We start from the raw sequence: 22332 nt of genomic DNA on the forward strand, positions 1-22332 counted from the left end.
GTGCTGAAGAGGTTAGCGACCCTTTTTATGCTGGTCAGAGACATGCAGCTCAATTTCAACTGCTTCTGATCTGGGCATTACCTCTCCTTATAAAACTTGGCCAGACCTTCTCTTCCTTGCCAGTGAAACCTTTGCTTCCTATTTCCTTGGAGATGCTATGCTGAATTGGAGATTGTTGTGTGCTGTTTTTGGGTGTATGCTTCCCTCATGATCCTATTCCCATTTGGTCTGTACATCTATATCCTTCCCTAATATACCGCTCTACCTTTGGTGAGTGTTTGTATTTTTGTTGCTTTCTGTTATCCCTGTCTGTCTTCATACTCTAGCATTTCTGTCCCAGGCCTCTTGGGGGAAGGGTAGGGGACAGTTTAGGGAATAACAGGATAACAGTAGGTCTGCTGGCCCAAACCTCCATCCTCACCTTTAAAGGTACCTTTAGGAGCAGGGATAGTTAGGGCCCCAGTCCTAGGGACGGTTCAGGGCCCCTTTCTGTCACAAACAGTCAAAGTGTAAAACCAGTTAATGTCAAAGGTTTTTGGTGGGGTGAAAGTAAGCACTGTTCGCAGTCCACCTAAATTAATTTTTCCAAAAACCCATCAATCCATATCTTTATGGACTTATCTTTGTATACAATAATATTCCCCAAAGTGCTGTAAATTGAAAGAATACAATTGTCAAAATTGTCCAGGTATGCTGTAGTAATAACTTCACACTTCACTTCAAATAAGGGACCTAGTCTGAACGAACTCCAAAACATCCTCCTGCCCAAATTTTACATAAGGAAGTTAATGTATTTTCTATTGTGAAGACAGCCGTGTACGACAAATTGACTGTACTTTCCCAGCAGGAAGAACAGTTGATTTTTCAGTCACTGAAAACAAAAAGAAAACAACCATGGCCAGTTAAGCAAGGAAGACAAACACTGAGGTGTCCAGCAGAAATTCTTATGCGTCAACACACTACAGCATTTCTTCTAACTGAAAATCAAGTTCTAGGAAGAGGCATGTCCGGGTCACCAAGTTAAAAGAATGGCACTGAAGCACAACAATTACTAACTACCTCTTCTTAAGCTCCTACTGTTAATAATTTGCATGCATAGCAAACAGTGTAGCACCATATCTTGTGTATACTGTGTGTGTGTGTGTGTGTGTGTGTGTGTGTGTGTGTATGTATGTGTGTAAAATATATAAAACAACTATATGAAAGATAAATTACATATTACCATACGTATAAAATTGAGGTTGGCACACAAATCGGTCAATTCATGTGCCACCAACCCCAATAAACTATACATATCTTTGATGGGACCCTGAGACTACGCACCCTCAATCAGGAATAGTAGCATTTTGGACGCAGCGTATTTTTGCTGCATACAAAACGCTGCTTTCTAACTACTAACAAGCTACCACCAGTGGGCGGAGGTCTAACTGGAGGAGGAGGTGGACGTGGCGGTGTAAGTGGAAAAGGAGGTAGCCACCACAGTTTTTTCATTTTTTTATTTTGGGAGAAGGCACCCAAATTAAACGAATGGCAAATAGAGTTTAACACTGCAAAACAAAACCACTGTCGGCTTAGGTAATCAATTTCATTGTTTAAGGAAGAAGAAGCAAAGGCTCGTTGGGGCTCTGTGCTGTATCCTCAGGTTGTGTACTTCATTCCTTATCTGCCTACAGGGCCAGCTCCAGGTTTTCATGGGCCCTGGGCGAAAGAGTCCCGGTGGGCCCCTTTAACACATACCACAATTCATAATGCACCTATACGGCAGAGAAATATAGGTATACTACAATGTTAAAAATTTCACTTACTTCTTACATTACATGAGTGATATCTTGTCACGGGAAGCCTAGGTAGGCAAGAGCTAATAACCCAGGCCCCTGCGATTTCCCTCAACTCTGGGAAACCCTGACTGACCCTCTCCCAGAGTTTACACTGATGGTGTGCATGTCTGGGCCTCCACCCTCGCCCTATCTCCTGTTTCAACCCTAGGCTGAAACCTCCACCCACCTCCCAGTGAGGAGACCACTAACCAATACCCACAGTTAGCACAGACAAGGATAATGGAAAATATACACCACGCCGCAGTCACTCAGGAATACACAATAAGTGCACAGGGCAAAACAAATACAAATATAGGAAGGAGGAAAATATGACAACGGGAAATATACACCACCAGATACAAAACTCCTTTTCCTAGACCACCACTCCAGACCGAGATAACCAAGCACTAGACAGAAGCTATAATCGGCGACGCCCAAAGCCCAGCAAAACTATTTAAAGGCAGTGGGCGTGACTCAGCCTTCAACCCGAGCACCAGCCAGATTAACCCCGGACAATCTGGATCAAATCTAACCGGCGCCACTGAGCATATAGTGGACAAAAGAGGAATTACCGCTGTCTGTCGGACGCCCTAGTGTGAACAGCGTCCGACATGACAGTACCCCACCTTCTACGAGGGACCCCAGGGCCCTCACGACTTATAGGACCCGGCTTGTCTGGATTGCGGCGGTGAAACATACTGACCAGCCGGTCCGCATGTATGTCTGAAGCTGGTACCCAAGACCTCTCCTCCGGCCCATAACCACGCCAGTGTACCAAGTACTGTAATGAGCGGCGCACCACACGAGAGTCAACCACCTTGGAGACTTCAAACTCTAAATTGCCATCCACCAAGACTGGAGGAGGCATCGGCACCGCGTCCACAGAACCCACCACCTTTTTTAATAACGATCTGTGGAACACATTGTGAATCTTATATACCGTAGGGAGTTCCAATCGGAAAGCTACCGGGTTAACGATGGCGGTGAACCTAAACGGACCAATAAACCTAGGACCCAATTTAAGGGATGGTATTTTGAGTCTTATGTTTTTTGTGGACAACCACACCCAGTCACCCACACTCCGGTCCGGACCTGGCACACGTCTACTGTCAGCCACATGTTTGTACCTTGCACCCACGCTCAACAGGCGCTGTTTCACTTTCCTCCAGACGAATGACAGTTGTGCGCCTAACATGTCCTCCTCCGGAACGCCGGAAGAGCCCCCCTGACTTAAAGTACAAAATTGAGGATGATGCCCGTAAACACAAAAGAACGGAGACTCCCCAGAAGATTCCTGGTGGTGTTTATTTATGGCAAACTCAGCCAAAGGAAGGAACGTCAACCACTCCTCCTGGTTGTCGGAAACAAAACAGCGTAAGTACTGCTCCAAATTTTGGTTCATACGCTCGGTCTGACCATTTGACTGAGGATGAAACGCCGAAGAATGAGACAACTTGATCCCCAGCCGTGAGCAAAATGCTTTCCAAAATTTTGCCACAAACTGAGTACCCCTATCGGACACGATATCAGACGGGATCCCGTGAAGTCTGACCACCTCCTGCACAAATACCTGAGCCAGACTCTTAGCGTTAGGCAACGAAGGCAAAGACACAAAGTGCGACATTTATGAGAAACGATCAACAATCACCAATATGACCGTGTTCCCAGCAGAGGAAGGCAAGTCTGTGATAAAATCCATGGAGATCTCAGTCCATGGCCTACTGGGTACCTCGAGAGGAAGTAGTGTGCCAGCAGGACGGGAGCGGGGCGTCTTAGCCCTAGCGCACGTGGTACATGCTGACACGTATGAGACCACGTCCTGTCGGATTTTGGGCCACCAAAACCGACGCGACACCAACTCCAAAGTACCCCTAACCCCTGGATGGCCAGCCAGAACAGCATCATGATGCTCACCCAACACCTTTAGGCGAAGATGAAGCGGTACAAAGGATTTGTTAACGGGAAGCTCAGGTTGTATCTCCTCCTGAGCCTCGGCAATCTCAGCCTCAACCTCGGTCATGAGAGCCGAGACCACTACACCCTTTTGGAGGATGGGTACCGGTTCTTCCCAAGGTTCTCTCCCCGGAAAACACCTGGACAAAGCATCTGCCTTAGTGTTTTTAGACCCAGGTCAGTAAGTGACAAAAAAGTTGAACCGCGTGAAAAACAATGCCCAGCGAGCCTGCCTGGGGGACAGATGCTTGGCTGACGCCAAATACAGCAGATTCTTATGGTCGGTAATAACAGTAACCTGGTGAACCGACCCCTCCAAAAAGTGTCGCCACTCCTCAAAAGCCAACTTGATAGCCAACAACTCCCTGTTGCCTATATCGTAATTACGTTCGGCGGGCGACAGTTTCTTGGAGAAATAGGCGCATGGACGCAAGTCGCTCAAGGATGAGCCTTGAGTCAGCACCGCCCCCACTCCAACCTCAGATGCATCGACTTCCACAGTAAATGGTTTCGATACATCCGGTTGCACCAGAATGGGAGCTGAAGCAAAACTGTTTTTCAAAAACTCGAATGCGCGCACAGCAGCCTCAGACCAGGCGGAGAAATCGGTACCTTTTCTTGTCATGTCAGTGAGTGGTTTAGCAATGACAGAAAAATGTTTAATAAACTTTCTATAATAATTAGAAAACCCCAGGAACCGCTGGAGCGCTTTTAGGTTATCAGGACGTTCCCAACGCAGCACCGCTTGCACCTTAGCGGCGTCCATTTTGAACCCTGAAGCGGACACAATATAACCCAAAAAAGGCAACTCCTGAACCGAAAATACACATTTCTCCAGTTTAGCATAGAGCTTATTCTCTCTGAGCAGCTGTAACACCTGCCTAACATGCTCTAAATGAGTATCACGGTCGCATGAATAGATGAGAATGTCATCAAGGTACACAATAACGAATTTTCCCATGACATGAGAGAACACATCGTTTATGAAATGCTGAAAAACAGCAGGCGCGTTTGTCAAACCAAAAGGCATCACCAGATTTTCAAAATGACCCTCAGGAGTATTAAAAGCCGTTTTCCACTCATCACCTTGACGGACTCTTATGAGGTTGTACGCCCCCCTGAGGTCAAGCTTAGAGAACCACCTAGCACCAGCCACCTGATTGAACAGATCCGGTATCAGTGGCATAGGGTATGGGTCACGAACCGTAATCTGCTTTAATTCCCTGAAATCCAGACACGGGCGTAATCCGCTATCTTTCTTCTTAACGAAGAAAAACCCCGCTGCCACAGGCGAGGACGAAGGCCTGATGTGCCCTTTGCTCAGACTCTCAGCAATGTAGTCTTTTAAGGCTTGCCTCTCAGGACCAGAGATGTTATACATCCTAGCTTTCGGCAATTTGGCCACTGGTTTTAGCCTAATTGTACAGTCATAGGGGCGATGCGGTGGCAATTCTGAACAACCCTTCTCTGAAAACACATCCGCGAAGTCCCGCAGTGACTCAGGAATGCTAGGAGTCACAGCGGACACACACGTGGCCAGGCAATTCTCCTGGCAAAATCCGCTCCACTGAATTATGTCCTGAGTTTTCCAGTCAATCACCGGGTTGTGTACAGCCAACCATGGAAAACCCAGAACCATTTGAGCAGGAAGATTACTGAGCACCTTACATGTAACTTGCTCAGCATGTAGGACCCCAATGTGGAGTTTAACCTCAGCCACAAACTCAGTAATCTCCCCCTGTGGGAGAGGAGCGGCATTGATGGTGACCACCCGGATAGGATGAGGCAGTTTTTCGATCCTGAAACCGGCTGTGTGCGCAAACTCCTCATCAATGAGGTTAGTGGCAGAACCACTATCCACAAACACAGTAATAGGTAACTCTCTGCCAGCGACCACAACCTTGGCAGGGAGCATGCATTGAGAAACCACTATGGAGGATATGCATAAACTCAGATCGGCCTCCTCCACACCCTCTGAGCTACGTAGTTTTTCCGCCATTGCGCCTTTCTTAGATACCAGAGGACAAGTATTAGCAAAATGACCAGTTTTACCACAGCAAAAACAGGCTCTCTGCTTCCTGAGCAAAGGGGCATGATGCTTCACATGTGACACCCCTGCGATTTGCATAGGCTCCGTGGGCTCACCTGCAGCAACCTCACGTGAACCTACGCTCTCTCCTATAGGCGGCGTCTCTTGCACCCCCTGACGCAGACGGCGATCAATACGGATAACAAGACTCATAGCGGATTCTAGAGAAACAGGAGTCTCATACATCAGAAGGGCTTTTTTAACCCTTCCTGAAACCCCATGAATAAACTGACTCCGCAGTGCAGGATCATTCCACTGTGTGTCTACCGCCCAGCAGAGAAATTCCGAACAGTAATCCTCCGCCATACGCTCCCCCTGGCAAATAGCGCGAATTTTAGATTCTGCTAGACCCATTTTGTCAGTATCCTCATAAATGAGTGAGTAGTGTATCAGAGGGTGGTCTCGTCAAACTCAATCTGACAGGTGCCCCGCCCCTATCAAAGTGTATCAAAGTGTGTAACCCCTCCCCTCCCTGTCAGCCAGCTGTCCCTCCGTCTGCCTGCCAGTTTTTTTTATATAGTTTGATATTGTTAATTTGTTACAGTGATTATTATCCCAGTATTTGTTTTTAATTAGATTTTTCATATTATATGTAGCTGCTGTGCGATTATTCTGTAATCAGGGCAGTGTGTTTTATTACCAATGAGCACATAGAGTGCAAAAATGTGTTTTATAACACACTGTCCCCGTTATATAATTATATCCTATTAGATTTTCATATTATATGTAGCTGTTTGTGAGCCTGCTTCTGTAATATGTATTTTATTCCCAATGATCATGTTTTATAACACGCCATGCTGTTTATTTTATATCCTATTAGATTTTCATATTATTTGTAGTTGCTTGTGAGTTTGAGTTGTTTGTGAGCTGTATTTTTCTGTCTGCAGTCCATAATGCTCAATGTGGTTATGTTATGTTATCTCATCTAAACAGAGTTTCTGTCTATGCCCGCCGAAGCAGCAAAAGCAAATACAGCTGTAGAACTGCACAGAGAGCAGTTTAAAATATTTATTGCCAAATACCACAACTACACAAAGATAAAGAATACATTCTAGCTAGCTAAGTGAGTTGAATGAGTCTGATACTATAACTGCTAGCAGTTGCTAAAATGTGGCTCTACTGACCATTAACTAGGCAACCAGAGTTTCTGTGTTGGAGATAGAATTTATTGTTGTAAAATAAATACAGCTCAAAGACATTTCAATACTATACATTAACTAAATGCTAGAGTTTCTGTAACAGAAACTAGTGACCATTAACTAGATGCTAGCAGATGTTAGTTAGCAGTGTGAAGCTGATAGACAAGAACATTTTTAATTAAATTGATAAAGCGATAATGTCAGGTGTTGGACATGCATTTATCAGTCTTTCATACGTATCACTGTGTTGATCCTTTTCAGCTCATCACCCTGGCCTCGGTGTGTATGGCAATGTACCTGGTTTATAACACATTCTCATTTTTATATGAGTTTTATAACACATTCTCACAGGGATATTATGTATATTTTGTGTTTTGCATCATTATTTGATACTGTAATTCTCATTTTATATGAGATTTATAACACATTCTCATTTTTATGAGTTTTATAACATTCTCACGGGGATATTATGTATATTTTGTGTTTTTCATCATTATTTGATACTGTAATTCTCATTTTATATGAGATTTATAACACATTCTCATTTTTATATGAGTTTTATAACACATTCTCACAGGAATATTATGTATATTTTGTGTTTTGCATCATTATTTGATACTGTAATTCTCATTTTATATGAGATTTATAACATATTCTCATTTTTATATAAGTTTTATAACACATTCTCACGGGTATATTATGTATATTTTGTGTTTTGCATCATTATTTGATACTGTAATTCTCATTTTATATGAGATTTATAACACATTCTCATTTTTATATGAGATTTATAACACATTCTCACGGGTATATTATGTATATTTTGTGTTTTGCATCATTATTTGATACTGTAATTCTCATTTTATATGAGATTTATAACACATTCTCACGGGTATATTATGTATATTTTGTGTTTTGCATCATTATTTGATACTGTAATTCTCATTTTATATGAGATTTATAACACATTCTCATTTTTATATGAGTTTTATAACAAATTCTCACGGGTATATTATGTCAAATATTATTATCCCAGTATTGCTTTTTATATTAGATTTTCATTTTATATGTAGTTGTTGTGAGATTATACTGTAATCAGGACAGTGTGTTTTATTACCAATGAGCACTGTATCAAAATGCGACTACTTGGTCATTATATGTTGTATTAAGTTTACTCTTATTTGCAAGTGCTGCTCAGGGAGCTGACATTTAGAATGAAGCAGCGACAGCATCATTTTTCAGCGTGTCCAGGGGTGTGTTAGGTGTGATATCCAGCTACATGCTCGGGGTGGTTAACAGATAAAATACCCACAAGCACAGAGACGCCATTGCAATGTTAGCTAATTCTCAACATTGCATGATAGTATAATTCTCAATATTATGAAAAAATGACAGTTATTACCAATGAGCACATATAGTGCAAAATTGTGCTTTATAACACACCCAGCTGTTTATTTTATATCCTAGGATTCTCATTTTTACACTTTATAACACCAGGGTCATTATATGGGCACATTATGTAAGCTCAGCATGTGGTTATGTTATGTTATCTCATCTAAACAGAGTAGCTGTCTACGCCTACCGAAGCATCAAACAGCAAGTTTGATGACACAAAAATCTCAGAACAACGGGTTAAGCTTTGAAAATTTTGATGACACAAATATAACACATCAGCCCCACTGTATTGGGCATATTATGTATATCCTGTGTTTTTGTAGCATTATATGATTCTGTGATTCTCATTTATATGCGTTTTATAACACAGCAGGCTCACTGTACGGGAATATTATGTATATCATGTGTTTTTGACAGGTATAAAGCGGTTGTTTTATACATTTCTAAAAAGCAAGTAGAGACTTCTTAATGACGCTGGCTCTATTATTATTATTATTATTATTATTTATTGTTATAGCGCCATTTATTCCATGGCGCTTTACAAGTGAGGAGGGGTATACATAATAAAAACAAGTACAATAATCTTGAACAATACAAGTCATAACTGGTACAGTAGGAGAGAGGACCCTGCCCGCGCAGGCTCACAATCTACAAGGGATGGGTGAGAATACAGTAGGTGAGGGTAGAGCTGGTCATGCAGCGGTTTGGTCGATCGGTGGTTACTGCAGGTTGTAGGCTTGTCAGAAGAGGTGGGTCTTCAGATTCTTTTTGAAGGTTTCGATGGTGGGCGAGAGTCTGATGTGTTGTGGTAGAGGGTTCCAGAGTAGGGGTGATACGCGAGAGAAATCTTGTATACGATTGTGGGAAGAGGAGATAAGAGGGGAGTAGAGAAGGAGATCTTGTGAGGATCGGAGGTTGCGTGTAGGAAAGTACCGGGAGTTGAGGTCACAGATGTAAGGAGGAGACAGGTTGTGGATGGCTTTGTACGTCATGGTTAGGGTTTTGTACTGGAGTCTCTGGGCAATGGGGAGCCAGTGAAGGGATTGACAGAGGGGAGAGGCCGGAGAATAGCGGGGGGACAGGTGGATTAGTCGGGCAGCAGAGTTTAGAATAGATTGGAGGGGTGCGAGAGTGTTTGAGGGGAGGCCACAGAGCAGGAGGTTGCAGTAGTCAAGGCGAGAGATGATGAGGGCATGGACTAGGGTTTTTGCAGATTCTTGGTTGAGGAATGAACAGATTCGTGCAATATTTTTGAGTTGAAGTCGGCAGGAAGTGGAAATGGCTTGGATATGTGGTTTGAAGGAGAGATCAGCGTCAAGGATAACCCCGAGGCAGCGAGCTTGTGGGACTGGGGAGAGTGGGCAGCCATTTACTGTAATGGATAGGTTCGTTGGGGGGGTCACGTGAGATGGGGGAAAGATGATGAATTCTGTTTTGTCCATGTTAAGTTTCAGAAATCTAGCGGAGAAGAAGGATGAAATAGTGGACAGACATTGAGGGATTCTGGTTAGTGGGGAGGTGATATCTGGTCCAGAGATGTAGATCTGTGTGTCATCAGCATAGAGGTGATACTGAAAGCCATGAGATTCTATGAGCTGTCCCAGGCCAAAGGTGTAAATGGAGAAGAGCAGGGGCCCAAGGACTGAACCTTGTGGGACTCCGACAGATAGGGGGCGAGGTGAGGAGGTGGTGTGTGAGTGGGAGACGCTGAATGTCCGGTCTGTTAGGTATGATGAGATCCAGGATAGGGCCAAGTCTGTGATGCCAAGGGATGAGAGGGTCTGTAATAATAGGGAATGGTCCACTGTGTCAAAGGCAGCCGACAGGTCGAGGAGGAGGAGGAGAACAGAGTAGTGTCGCTTGCTCTTGGCGGTTAAGAGGTCACTGGTGACCTTAGTTAGGGCAGTTTCAGCGGAATGGTGTGACCGGAAGCCAGATTGTAAGCGGTCAAAGAGGGAGCAAGAAGAGAGATGGGAGGACAGTTCAAGGTAGACGTGTTGTTCCAGTAGTTTTGAGGCATAGGGGAGAAGTGATATAGGGCGATAGCTAGATACAGAGGATGGGTCAAGAGAGGGCTTTGTGAGGATAGGTGTGATGGAGGCATGTTTAAAGCTTGAGGGGAAAACACCAGTTGTTAGTGATAGGTTGAAGAGATGGGTTAGGGTTGGGATGAAGATTGTGGTGAGGTTTGGGATGAGGTGGGATGGGAGCGGGTCAAGTGCACAGGTGGTGAGATGCGATCTTGAGAGTAGAGTGGCGAGTTGATCTTCTGTAATGGTGGAGTAGTTGGTTTTGGAGGTGGAGGGTAGGGAAGTTGGGAGGAAGGGCTCTGGGGCTTGTTGACCAAAACTGTCTCTGATGTTATCAATCTTCTGCTTGAAGAATGAGGCAAAGTCTTCAGCAGAGATAAGTGGGGAGGGAGGAGGTGCTGGGGGACTGAGGAGAGAATTGAAGGTGTTGAATAACTGTTTAGGGTTGTGAGACAGGGAGGATATGAGAGATGAGAAGTAGGTTTGTTTAGCTGTGGCGAGTGCAGTCTTGAAAGTAGTGAGGGACTGTTTGAATGCGATTAAGTGGTCGTTGGAGTGGGATCTTTTCCATCTGCGCTCAGCAGCTCTGGAAGCTCGCCTCAGTTCTTTGGTCAGGCTGGTGTGCCAGGGCTGTCTGTTGATTTTGCGAGCTTTGGTATGTGTAAGTGGGGCAGCAGATTCCAAAGCTACAGCTATTTGTGGTGTTATATAGAGCGGCAGCGTCATCCGCATTGTGTATGGAACTTATGTCTGTGAGAGGGAGGAGGGATTCAGAGAATGAATGTAGGTCAAGATGTTTAAGATTTCTGCGAGGCTGTGAAAGTTTGTGGGGTGGGGACTCTAGACATGGAGTGGAGAGAGATGAGAATGTGAGAAGGTTGTGGTCAGAGAGAGGAAGAGGTGAGTTAGAGAGGTTAGATAGGGAGCAGAGGCAGGTGAAGATGAGGTCCAGTGTGTGACCATCTTTGTGAGTGGCTGCAGAAGACCATTGAGTGAGGCCGAAGGAGGAAGAGAGAGATAGAAGTTTAGTGGCAGCTGAGAGGGAAGTGTCAATGGGGATGTTGAAATCGCCCATGATGATAGTGGGGATGTCTGCAGAAAGGAAATGAAGTAGCCAGGTGGTGAAGTGGTCAAAGAAGATGGTGGCTGGCCCTGGGGGGCGGTAAATGACAGCCAGTTGGAGGTTGGAGGGGGAGTAGATGCGCACAGAGTGCACCTCAAAGGAAGGGAGGGTAACAGAGGGTGGCAGTGGAATTGGGGTGAAGGAGCAGTTATCTGACAGGAGAAAACCAACTCCTCCACCATGCTTGCTGCTGGGGCGGGGTGTGTGAGAAAGGTGGAAGCCACCGTAAGAGAGTGCAGCAGGAGAGGCTGTGTCAGAAGGGGTGAGCCAGGTTTCGGTGATGGCGAGGAAGGAAAGTTTGGTAGTAACAAAAAGATCATGGATGTAGGAAAGCTTGTTACAGACAGAGCGAGCGTTCCACAGAGCTCCTGTTAGTGGGACTGGGGAAGCGGGGGCTGGGCGAATGGGTATAAGGTTAGAGAGGTTACGGATGTTTGTGATGGAGCGTGGATGGGAGGTAGAAATGACTGTGGGAATGTGGTGAGGAGGACCAGGATTTGGAGAGATATCACCAGCAGTGAGAAGGAGCAGAGATAGTGTTAGCAGGTGGGAGCAGGAGAGGGCATGAGGGGGCTGCCTGTGTTTTAAGACAGAGGATTGTATGTTAAGGAACAGTTCTGAGGAGGAGGTGAGATGGATGGGGAGGATTGAAGAGGAGATGAACAGTTCCTTACGTGGTGTGGGGATTGGGGGAGGTAGCAGAAAGTGAAAGATTATAGGGGTAAAAGTGACAACAAACAGAAACATTGTTTGCAGTGACAGGCCAGTTACCTTCAGTTCCCTTCAGGTTCAATTCAGGTTTTAATTCTAATGTAATCCACACTTTTAGAACACACTTCTAGAAATCACACTGCAGACTGAAGTCTAGCAGACTTGTGCTATGCAATATATGGAAAACTAAGTGCGTTCAGGTGTGGAGCAGAGGAAAGTCTATGCGCAAAGCTGGGTGATGTACTATGTGCACTTCACAGACAGACAGCAGGAGAGCTGGGTGGACTGGGTGGGTGAACATTCCATCACAATGCTAGGAGCAGAGGAAAGTCTATGCGCAAAGCTGGGTGATGTACTATGTGCACTTCACAGACAGACAGCAGGAGAGCTGGGTGGACTGGGTGGGTGAACATACCATCACAATGCTAGGAGCAGAGGAAAGTCTATGCGCAAAGCTGGGTGATGTACTATGTGCACTTCACAGACAGACAGCAGGAGAGCTGGGTGGACTGGGTGGGTGAACATACCATCACAATGCTAGGAGCAGAGGAAAGTCTATGCGCAAAGCTGGGTGATGTACTATGTGCACTTCACAGACAGACAGCAGGAGAGCTGGGTGGACTGGGTGGGTGAACATACCATCACAATGCTAGGAGCAGAGGAAAGTCTATGCGCAAAGCTGGGTGATGTACTATGTGCACTTCACAGACAGACAGCAGGAGAGCTGGGTGGACTGGGTGGGTGAACATACCATCACAATGCTAGGAGCAGAGGAAAGTCTATGTGCAAAGCTGGGTGATGTACTATGTGCCCTTCACAGACAGACAGCAGGAGAGCTGGGTGGACTGGGTGGGTGAACATACCATCACAATGCTAGGAGCAGAGGAAAGTCTATGCGCAAAGCTGGGTGATGTACTATGTGCACTTCACAGACAGACAGCAGGAGAGCTGGGTGGACTGGGTGGGTGAACATACCATCACAATGCTAGGAGCAGAGGAAAGTCTATGCGCAAAACTGGGTGATGTACTATGTGCACTTCACAGACAGACAGCAGGAGAGCTGGGTGGACTGGGTGGGTGAACATACCATCACAATGCTAGGAGCAGAGGAAAGTCTATGCGCAAAGCTGGGTGATGTACTATGTGCACTTCACAGACAGACAGCAGGAGAGCTGGGTGGACTGGGTGGGTGAACATACCATCACAATGCTAGGAGCAGAGGAAAGTCTATGCGCAAAGCTGGGTGATGTACTATGTGCACTTCACAGACAGACAGCAGGAGAGCTGGGTGGACTGGGTGGGTGAACATACCATCACAATGCTAGGAGCAGAGGAAAGTATGCGCAAAGCTGGGTGATGTACTATGTGCACTTCACAGACAGACAGCAGGAGAGCTGGGTGGACTGGGTGGGTGAACATACCTGTTGGAAGAATAGAGATGCTTGTTAGAGTGCGATGGTGGCAGGTAGCAGGGCACAGTCTGTATACATCTTTCAGGTTTTAATTCTAATGTAATCCACACTTTTAGAACACACTTCTAGAAATCACACTGCAGACTGAAGAAGATCTATAAGATCTTTGCGGTATTATTTTAGCTAATTTTTCAGCCCATAGCCTGGGTGGTTTAGTCAGGTGGATTTAGATTTATTTAAATTCACAGGTGGGGTGTATGTACACATGCATGATTTAGTTTAAAAGCATATAGTTCGGCTATAATGTCAGGAGTTGGACAGGCATTTATCAGTCTTTCATACGTATCACAGAAAGATTTTAGTTTGATCTGTGCGAGTTTGATATGGACGTACTGAGCCCATGTTACAACACCCGCAAGTATGAAGCGGTGTGTTTTTATACGTTTATAAAAAAGCAAAGACACTATATTGTAAAAGTTTAAACGTGTTCACAGTGTTCACTAGTCAGGTGGATTAGATTTATTTAAATTCACAGGGGGGTGTATGTACACATGCTTGATTTAGTTTAAAGCCAGGTTTAGTCAGGTGGATTTAGATTTATTTAAATTCACAGGTGGGGTGTATGTACACATGCATGATTTAGTTTAAAAGCATATAGTTCAGCGATAATGTCAGGAGTTGGACAGGCATTTATCAGTCTTTCATACGTATCACAGAAAGATTTTAGTTTGATCTGTGCGAGTTTGATATGGACGTACTGAGCAGACATGGCAGTAAAGATTTTGATGTGTTCATCATTCCACCCAGGGCTCCCTGTGTAAGATGAATGTTCAGCAACATTCTGTTTTTTACTTACACGGCGCCGTGATACTGAGCATTTCTTTAGAGGTAGTACATCGCCAAAATCGCTAGAAGATCCTGCAAGAGCAGAATCTGCAGATTGTACAGCTTGACACACCCGTATATTGAACGGAACTGTGGGTGACCACATACCCTCGGAGAGCTGTTCAATTTCTCTGTTTTCAGAAGTAACTTGTGGAATGCTGACTGTGCTATTGGCCTCCTGAGTTATACAGGGACTAGCGATCTGTGATGCAAATCGCTTTCTTGAAACATTCTTAGATTTTTGACGTGAAATCTTGGGGCTTGGATTCCCGGAGTGTTTGGGTGCCGCGTAGCTTTCCGCACGATCTACAACACAGATGGGCGAAAGAGGAGTTGTTCTCACAGACGCATTAGCTCTTTGTGATTGATTCTGTGCAGATCCGTAATTACACCGCTGCAAATCTCGTGGTTGAAGAAACGGCGTATCTAAAAGAAAAGATGCAAGTGTAAGTAATTTATATTAATTATATATTCTTGCATTCTTTCTTATTTAAGAGGCGTGTATGTCTCCCGATTATCGCAATAATTTCGTCACGCCGAATTATGAACTCTTTGAATCCCTAGCTGCGGAACCGATAAAAGATAATGAGCCTGCTCTTCACCTTATCACAGGTAAGAAAGATATATATATATTATCTATGTTAATTCCACACCACCACAGACAAACACGATTTATACACCTCAACAACTAAATTTACGCCTACTGCATAAATATGTTTATACCAAGCAATACATAGGTAATACGGAATAAGTCATGCTATATTAATTTTACACCACAAATACTGGTTATACCGTAAAACTATAACAGCTATTGACTATTGCATTACACAAATTATGTCATAATAAATATACGGTTAAATTATTAAAACAAATAATGCCGCTAGCCACAATATAATACTAAATTATTAAAACAGATACACCATAAACAGGGGTTATACCGTAAAACTATATTATACCATGTCATTTATCAGGAGGAAAATGAGTAATTGATATACCGAAAACCATAATTTAGATTTCATAAATATTTTTTATTATTTAATACCATGAATTTGTTTTTACAATCAATACATAGGTCTTTATTAGTACAAAAACTTAAAGTGAATCAAACTAAAGTGTCAAACAAGACACAGGGTGGGGTATATTGGACTAAGAGTACTAATAGAGTGATAAGGGCTCACTATAGTGCCCATATACAAATATGATCAAATGTGCATGTGCACATCACCATTTATAGGCATATCCCTTCCACTCATATATGTGTACTCACACTATATGCTGCGAATAACCATGGGTGATTCCTCCATTGAGATCATAATCCCTCCCATATATAGCGAAATATCCACACCATAAGCTGCAAACAGCCAATCCCTCATTAATATACAGGAAAAGATAGCTTTGTTTAGTTACCCATGATAAGGTGAACCGTCCGACTCCAACCTGCGTCTTGGATCCCCAACGCACGTTTCGCATACAATTTGTGTTGCTTCCTCAGGGGGCGTGGTTTCAAGTGGTAGCTAGTTCAGATTAAATAGTGCGCCGTTCCGGTCACATGACCGGGCGGCCGCCTATCAAGAATTACCCGTTGTGCGCACGCGCACAGCGTCCCATCACCATAACAACTGAAGCCCCGAACGGACGCCCCTCAGTGATCACGTGGGCGGACCGGCGCCGGGCCTCGCACCTCGCTCACACCGAATGGGCAGCCGCACAGAGGCCAGGAGAATGATTACCAGGGGCACAGAACGCGTTACTTCATAGAAAATATATCGCAAGTAATTACATTAACAAATGTGCAAATTAGATTATTAAAGTGTCCAGTGCATATTAATTATAAATAATAGGCATCTACAGCTATTATTATAACAAAGTGCAATGTGCTAAAGGTTATAATTGTACATGCATATGTGACATTAAACTCATAAATTAAATATAGAAATATTAATTAAAAAAAGACCTTACGCATCGCATATGTACATGATATATCAAAAATACCTATATAAATATAACATTACAAAAATAATAATGAGGGAAGGGGAAAAGAGAGAGCAGCAGTCACAGCCTACCCAAAAAAGGGGGCTAAATATAAGTCCTCGGGTTTCACATATAATAAGCTCCAAATGTTGGTTATGTTATAATTAGAGGTGATCCATCCTTCAATTTTCAAACTGTATTCTTCTATTTATGTTTTATGTATATTCATTTTCACCTCCAGAAGCTTGAACCCAGTTCAGGATATTCCTCCCAGACTGCAGGAGACAGCGACCAACCGCCTACTCACATCCCATCACCACATCACGGACACAGGTAATTACTCTATAATGGAACAATAAAAATCATTTATTATAAAAACATATGAAAACCACACTTAAAATCTGGTAGATATATGACAAAGCTAGTAGACCAGATCTGGAGACAATTTAATCATCGTATTATGGCCAAAAACTCTTTATGAAAAGGAGGCAATGAGACATCTCCGTGATAGGGTAACTTATCAAAGGTTAGATTATAATCCATTACATAAGTTTACCCTTGAGTTAGAAGCCATCCTAGAGGATGCCTTTGAACAAGGGATTATCCCGAAGAAAATTTATGAGGGTCTACTCACTAAATTTCCCAAAATACCAACTTTGTATTTTATTCCTAAAATACATAAGAATCCCATTGATCCCCCCGGGCGTCCGATTGTGTCCGGCATGGGGGGACTCAATGACCCGGTATGCAAATTTGTGGATTTCTATTTAAAACCATTGGTAGAGTCACTTCCCTCATATGCACGTGACACATCGGACGTCCTGAGCAGGATCAATTGGATTCAATTGGATGAGGATATGATTCTTGTCACTGCAGACATAGAATCACTGTACACCTGTATACGTCATGATGACGGATTGGAGGCGGTCCGCTTCTTCCTGGGGTCCGGCAACCTGGATGGCCCTATGTGCGGATTAGTTATGGATCTGTTGTCGTTTATCCTTACAAAAAATTTTTTTGTGTTTAAGGATATTTTTTATTTGCAGCAGCGCGGCACTGCCATGGGCGCGGCCTGTGCGCCCTCCTTTGCTAATCTCTTCCTCGGATACTGGGAGAGGGAGATATTTGGCGGGGGGGGGGTGTCCGGGCCGCGGACCATGTGCAGTGCTGGCTGCGCTACATAGATGATTTATTTATAATCTGGCAGGGGTCCGAAAAAGACCTGCATGAATTTATGCAGCAGTTAAATGACAACAGATTCAATATTAGATTGACATATAACATGAGTAGGACGGAGGTTGACTTCCTGGACATTAAAGTGGAAGTGGACACAAATGGATATTTGCAGACAGATGTGTACAGGAAGTCCACCTCTGTCAATTCTTTACTTCATGCTAGTTCTAGCCATCCATACAGCACTATTAGGGCCATCCCGGTTGGACAGCACCTCAGGATGAGGCGGATCTGTTCCTCTGAATCCAAATTTGAAAAACAAGCCTTAGATCTCCGTGAGAGGTTCAGAGAACGAGGCTACAGCAACAGATGCATCAAAAAGGGGTACACCAGAGCAAAATCTCAACCCCGTGATGCACTGTTGTATCCTAGACAGAGGAATAAGGACAGCAAAGACGAGACCGTCCGCTTTATATCAACTTTTAATGGGGAGTGGGCATCTATGAGAGATTGCCTTAGTAGACATTGGGATGTCTTAAAAACGGATCCCACATTATTTAAAATCTTGTCAGAATATCCCATGATGACATCACGAAGAAGCAAAAATCTCAAAGATATTCTGGTGTCCAGCCATTATATGCCTCTGATCAGTAGAAATGTGTTTGGTTCAAGTGGTTGCCCCTTAGGATGTTTCCCATGTGGCGGCTGCATCTCTTGCAGAAATGTATGTCGGGCAGTGGATTTTCAATCCACGGATGGAAAAAAAGAATTTCGGATACGACAGCACATCACGTGCAATACAACCCAAGTCATATATTATGCGAAATGCAGCTGCCCCAAAGTGTACATAGGCCTTACTTCTAGACGCCTGGGTACACGTACAAGGGAACACGTCCGTGACATTATGGCAGCAGAAGTGGAGGAGGATCTCTCTCAATTAAAAACTATTCCACGCCATTTCAAACAATACCACAAATGTAACCCCAAGTTTCTGCTGGTTAGAGGCATTGAACATATACAATGTGGCATTAGGGGAGGCAACATTCAACGTCTCCTGGCACAAAAAGAATGCCGATGGATAACTCTCCTTGGTACTATGACTCCTGCAGGTCTGAATGAAAGTCAAGGGTTTTCGTCTTTTCTCTGAGTCTTCTTTTAAGGCTTGGATTAAATTGTCTCCAGATCTGGTCTACTAGCTTTGTCATATATCTACCAGATTTTAAGTGTGGTTTTCATATGTTTTTATAATAAATGATTTTTATTGTTACATTATAGAGTAATTACCTGTGTCCGTGATGTGGTGATGGGATGTGAGTAGGCGGTTGGTCGCTGTCTCCTGCAGTCTGGGAGGAATATCCTGAACTGGGTTCAAGCTTCTGGAGGTGAAAATGAATATACATAAAACATAAATAGAAGAATACAGTTTGAAAATTGAAGGATGGATCACCTCTAATTATAACATAACCAAAATTTGGAGCTTATTATATGTGAAACCCGAGGACTTATATTTAGCCCCCTTTTTGGGTAGGCTGTGACTGCTGCTCTCTCTTTTCCCCTTCCCTCATTATTATTTTTGTAATGTTATATTTATATAGGTATTTTTGATATATCATGTACATATGCGATGCGTAAGGTCTTTTTTTAATTAATATTTCTATATTTAATTTATGAGTTTAATGTCACATATGCATGTACAATTATAACCTTTAGCACATTGCACTTTGTTATAATAATAGCTGTAGATGCCTATTATTTATAATTAATATGCACTGGACACTTTAATAATCTAATTTGCACATTTGTTAATGTAATTACTTGCGATATATTTTCTATGAAGTAACGCGTTCTGTGCCCCTGGTAATCATTCTCCTGGCCTCTGTGCGGCTGCCCATTCGGTGTGAGCGAGGTGCGAGGCCCGGCGCCGGTCCGCCCACGTGATCACTGAGGGGCGTCCGTTCGGGGCTTCAGTTGTTATGGTGATGGGACGCTGTGCGCGTGCGCACAACGGGTAATTCTTGATAGGCGGCCGCCCGGTCATGTGACCGGAACGGCGCACTATTTAATCTGAACTAGCTACCACTTGAAACCACGCCCCCTGAGGAAGCAACACAAATTGTATGCGAAACGTGCGTTGGGGATCCAAGACGCAGGTTGGAGTCGGACGGTTCACCTTATCATGGGTAACTAAACAAAGCTATCTTTTCCTGTATATTAATGAGGGATTGGCTGTTTGCAGCTTATGGTGTGGATATTTCGCTATATATGGGAGGGATTATGATCTCAATGGAGGAATCACCCATGGTTATTCGCAGCATATAGTGTGAGTACACATATATGAGTGGAAGGGATGTGCCTATAAATGGTGATGTGCACATGCACATTTGATCATATTTGTATATGGGCACTATAGTGAGCCCTTATCACTCTATTAGTACTCTTAGTCCGATATACTCCACCCTGTGTCTTGTTTGACACTTTAGTTTGATTCACTTTAAGTTTTTGTACTAATAAAGACCTATGTATTGATTGTAAAAACAAATTCATGGTATTAAATAATAAAAAATATTTATGAAATCTAAATTATGGTTTTCGGTATATCAATTACTCATTTTCCTCCTGATAAATGATTAATTCATGAGTTATTATACCAACATGGGTCCGCATTAAATGTCTGGTACCGTATAGAATTATACCATGTCAGCTGCTTTAATCCTTTGTATGTAAACACGGACTAAGTGCAATTTCTCATACAGATACTGACACGCAACCATCGGTCTATATGCCGGAAAACTGGTGTGTTCCCGAACCATGTCAAGATCTGGATTCAGACGTCGAGATCATAGATGTCAAGAACACTGTAATTTCACCGCTACCCGATGCTCCTAAAAGACGTGGAAATTCGTTAAGCAGGTGTCTCGAGAATAGAAAAGGTAACGGTTCACTTGAAATACATACGATTCTCACTTTTTGTGTAATAGTTATATTTTATTTACAACTGCTAAACTAGTTGTCAGGAAATTCATTTTGAAAAAGAGAATATCTCCGTCTCAACGAGACAGTTTTGTGTAGAAAATCAATTCTGTGTTAACTAATAGTCATATTTTATTTACATCTGCGAAACTAGCTGTCAGAAAAATTAAATTTGAAAAAGAGAATATCCCCGTCTCGACGAGTTTGAACAATGCGCGGGCCATTAAACCAGGAGCTGCGGAGGTGCAATTCCCGGTTCATACTTGTAAGTATATATCTGGTCTGCTCTATACTGGATATATGCAAATATGGTTACAATGATTTCATGGATAACTGTCGCCGGTAAGTTTTCAAATATTACGCAGGTTCATAGATAAGTGTCGGCGTGTAGCTTTTCCAATTTTACACCGATTTCGCGGGTAACAGACACTTGCATCTTTTCTTTTAGATACGCCGGATCTTCAACCACGAAATTTGCAGCGGTGTAATTACGGATCTGCACAGAATCAATCACAAAGAGCTAATGCGTCTGTGAGAACAACTCCTCTTTCGCCCATCTGTGTTGTAGATCGCGAGGAAAGCTACGCGGCACCCAAACACTCCGGGAATCCAAGCCCCAAGATTTCACGTCAAAAATCTAAGAATGTTTCAAGAAAGCGATTTGCATCACAGATCGCTAGTCCCTGTATAACTCAGGAGGCCAATAGCACAGTCAGCATTCCACAAGTTACTTCTGAAAACAGAGAAATTGAACAGCTCTCCGAGGGTATGTGGTCACCCACAGTTCCGTTCAATATACGGGTGTGTCAAACTGTACAATCTGCAGATTCTGCTCTTGCAGGATCTTCTAGTGATTTTGGCGATGTACTACCTCTAAAGAAACGCTCAGTATCACGGCGCCGTGTAAGTAAAAAACAGAATGTTGCTGAACATTCATCTTACACAGGGAGCCCTGTGTGGAATGATGAACACATCAAAATCTTTACTGCCATGTCTGCTCAGTACGTCCATATCAAACTCACACAGATCAAACTAAAATCTTTCTGTGATACGTATGAAAGACTGATAAATGCCTGTCCAACTCCTGACATTATCGCTGAACTATATGCTTTTAAACTAAATCATGCATGTGTACATATACCCCACCTGCGAATTTAAATAAATCTAAATCCACCTGACTAAACCTGGCTTTAAACTAAATCATGCATGTGTACATACACCCCCCTGTGAATTTAAATAAATCTAATCCACCTGACTAGTGAACACTGTGAATAAAATACACGTTTAAACTTTTACAATATAGTGTCTTTGCTTTTTTATAAACGTATAAAAACACACCGCTTCATACTTGCGGGTGTTGTAACATGGGCTCAGTACGTCCATATCAAACTTGCACAGATCAAACTAAAATCTTTCTGTGATACGTATGAAAGACTGATAAATGCCTGTCTGTTATGATCCGGTGACCTTGGAGCCGCATGAGAGACTTTCTCAGGAGTAGGTGGTACCTGTACTGACCGCAAACCCTAAACTAACACCGCAACTAGAAGTAGCCGTGGGATGTACCTAACGTCCTAGACACCTCGACACAGCCGGAAAACTAAATACCCCTATAGATGGAAATGGGAATTCTATCTTGCCTCAGAGCAGAACCCCAGAGGATA

The 22332-nt window shown here is 43.4% G+C and overlaps 1 long non-coding RNA gene across 1 annotated transcript; it reads left to right on the forward strand.

Annotated features, from left to right (window-relative positions):
- The first annotated feature begins 14968 nt into the window (after positions 1–14968).
- LOC143814806 (uncharacterized) lies at positions 14969–21177 on the forward strand. The gene is made up of 4 exons (XR_013223635.1): positions 14969–15000; positions 20452–20628; positions 20823–20933; positions 21117–21177. It is a non-coding gene; the product is annotated as an uncharacterized LOC143814806 (long non-coding RNA).
- Positions 21178–22332: the final 1155 nt, after the last annotated feature.

This window comes from Ranitomeya variabilis, chromosome 1 (assembly GCF_051348905.1).
Source record: "Ranitomeya variabilis isolate aRanVar5 chromosome 1, aRanVar5.hap1, whole genome shotgun sequence".
NCBI classification, from domain to species: Eukaryota; Metazoa; Chordata; class Amphibia; order Anura; family Dendrobatidae; genus Ranitomeya; species Ranitomeya variabilis.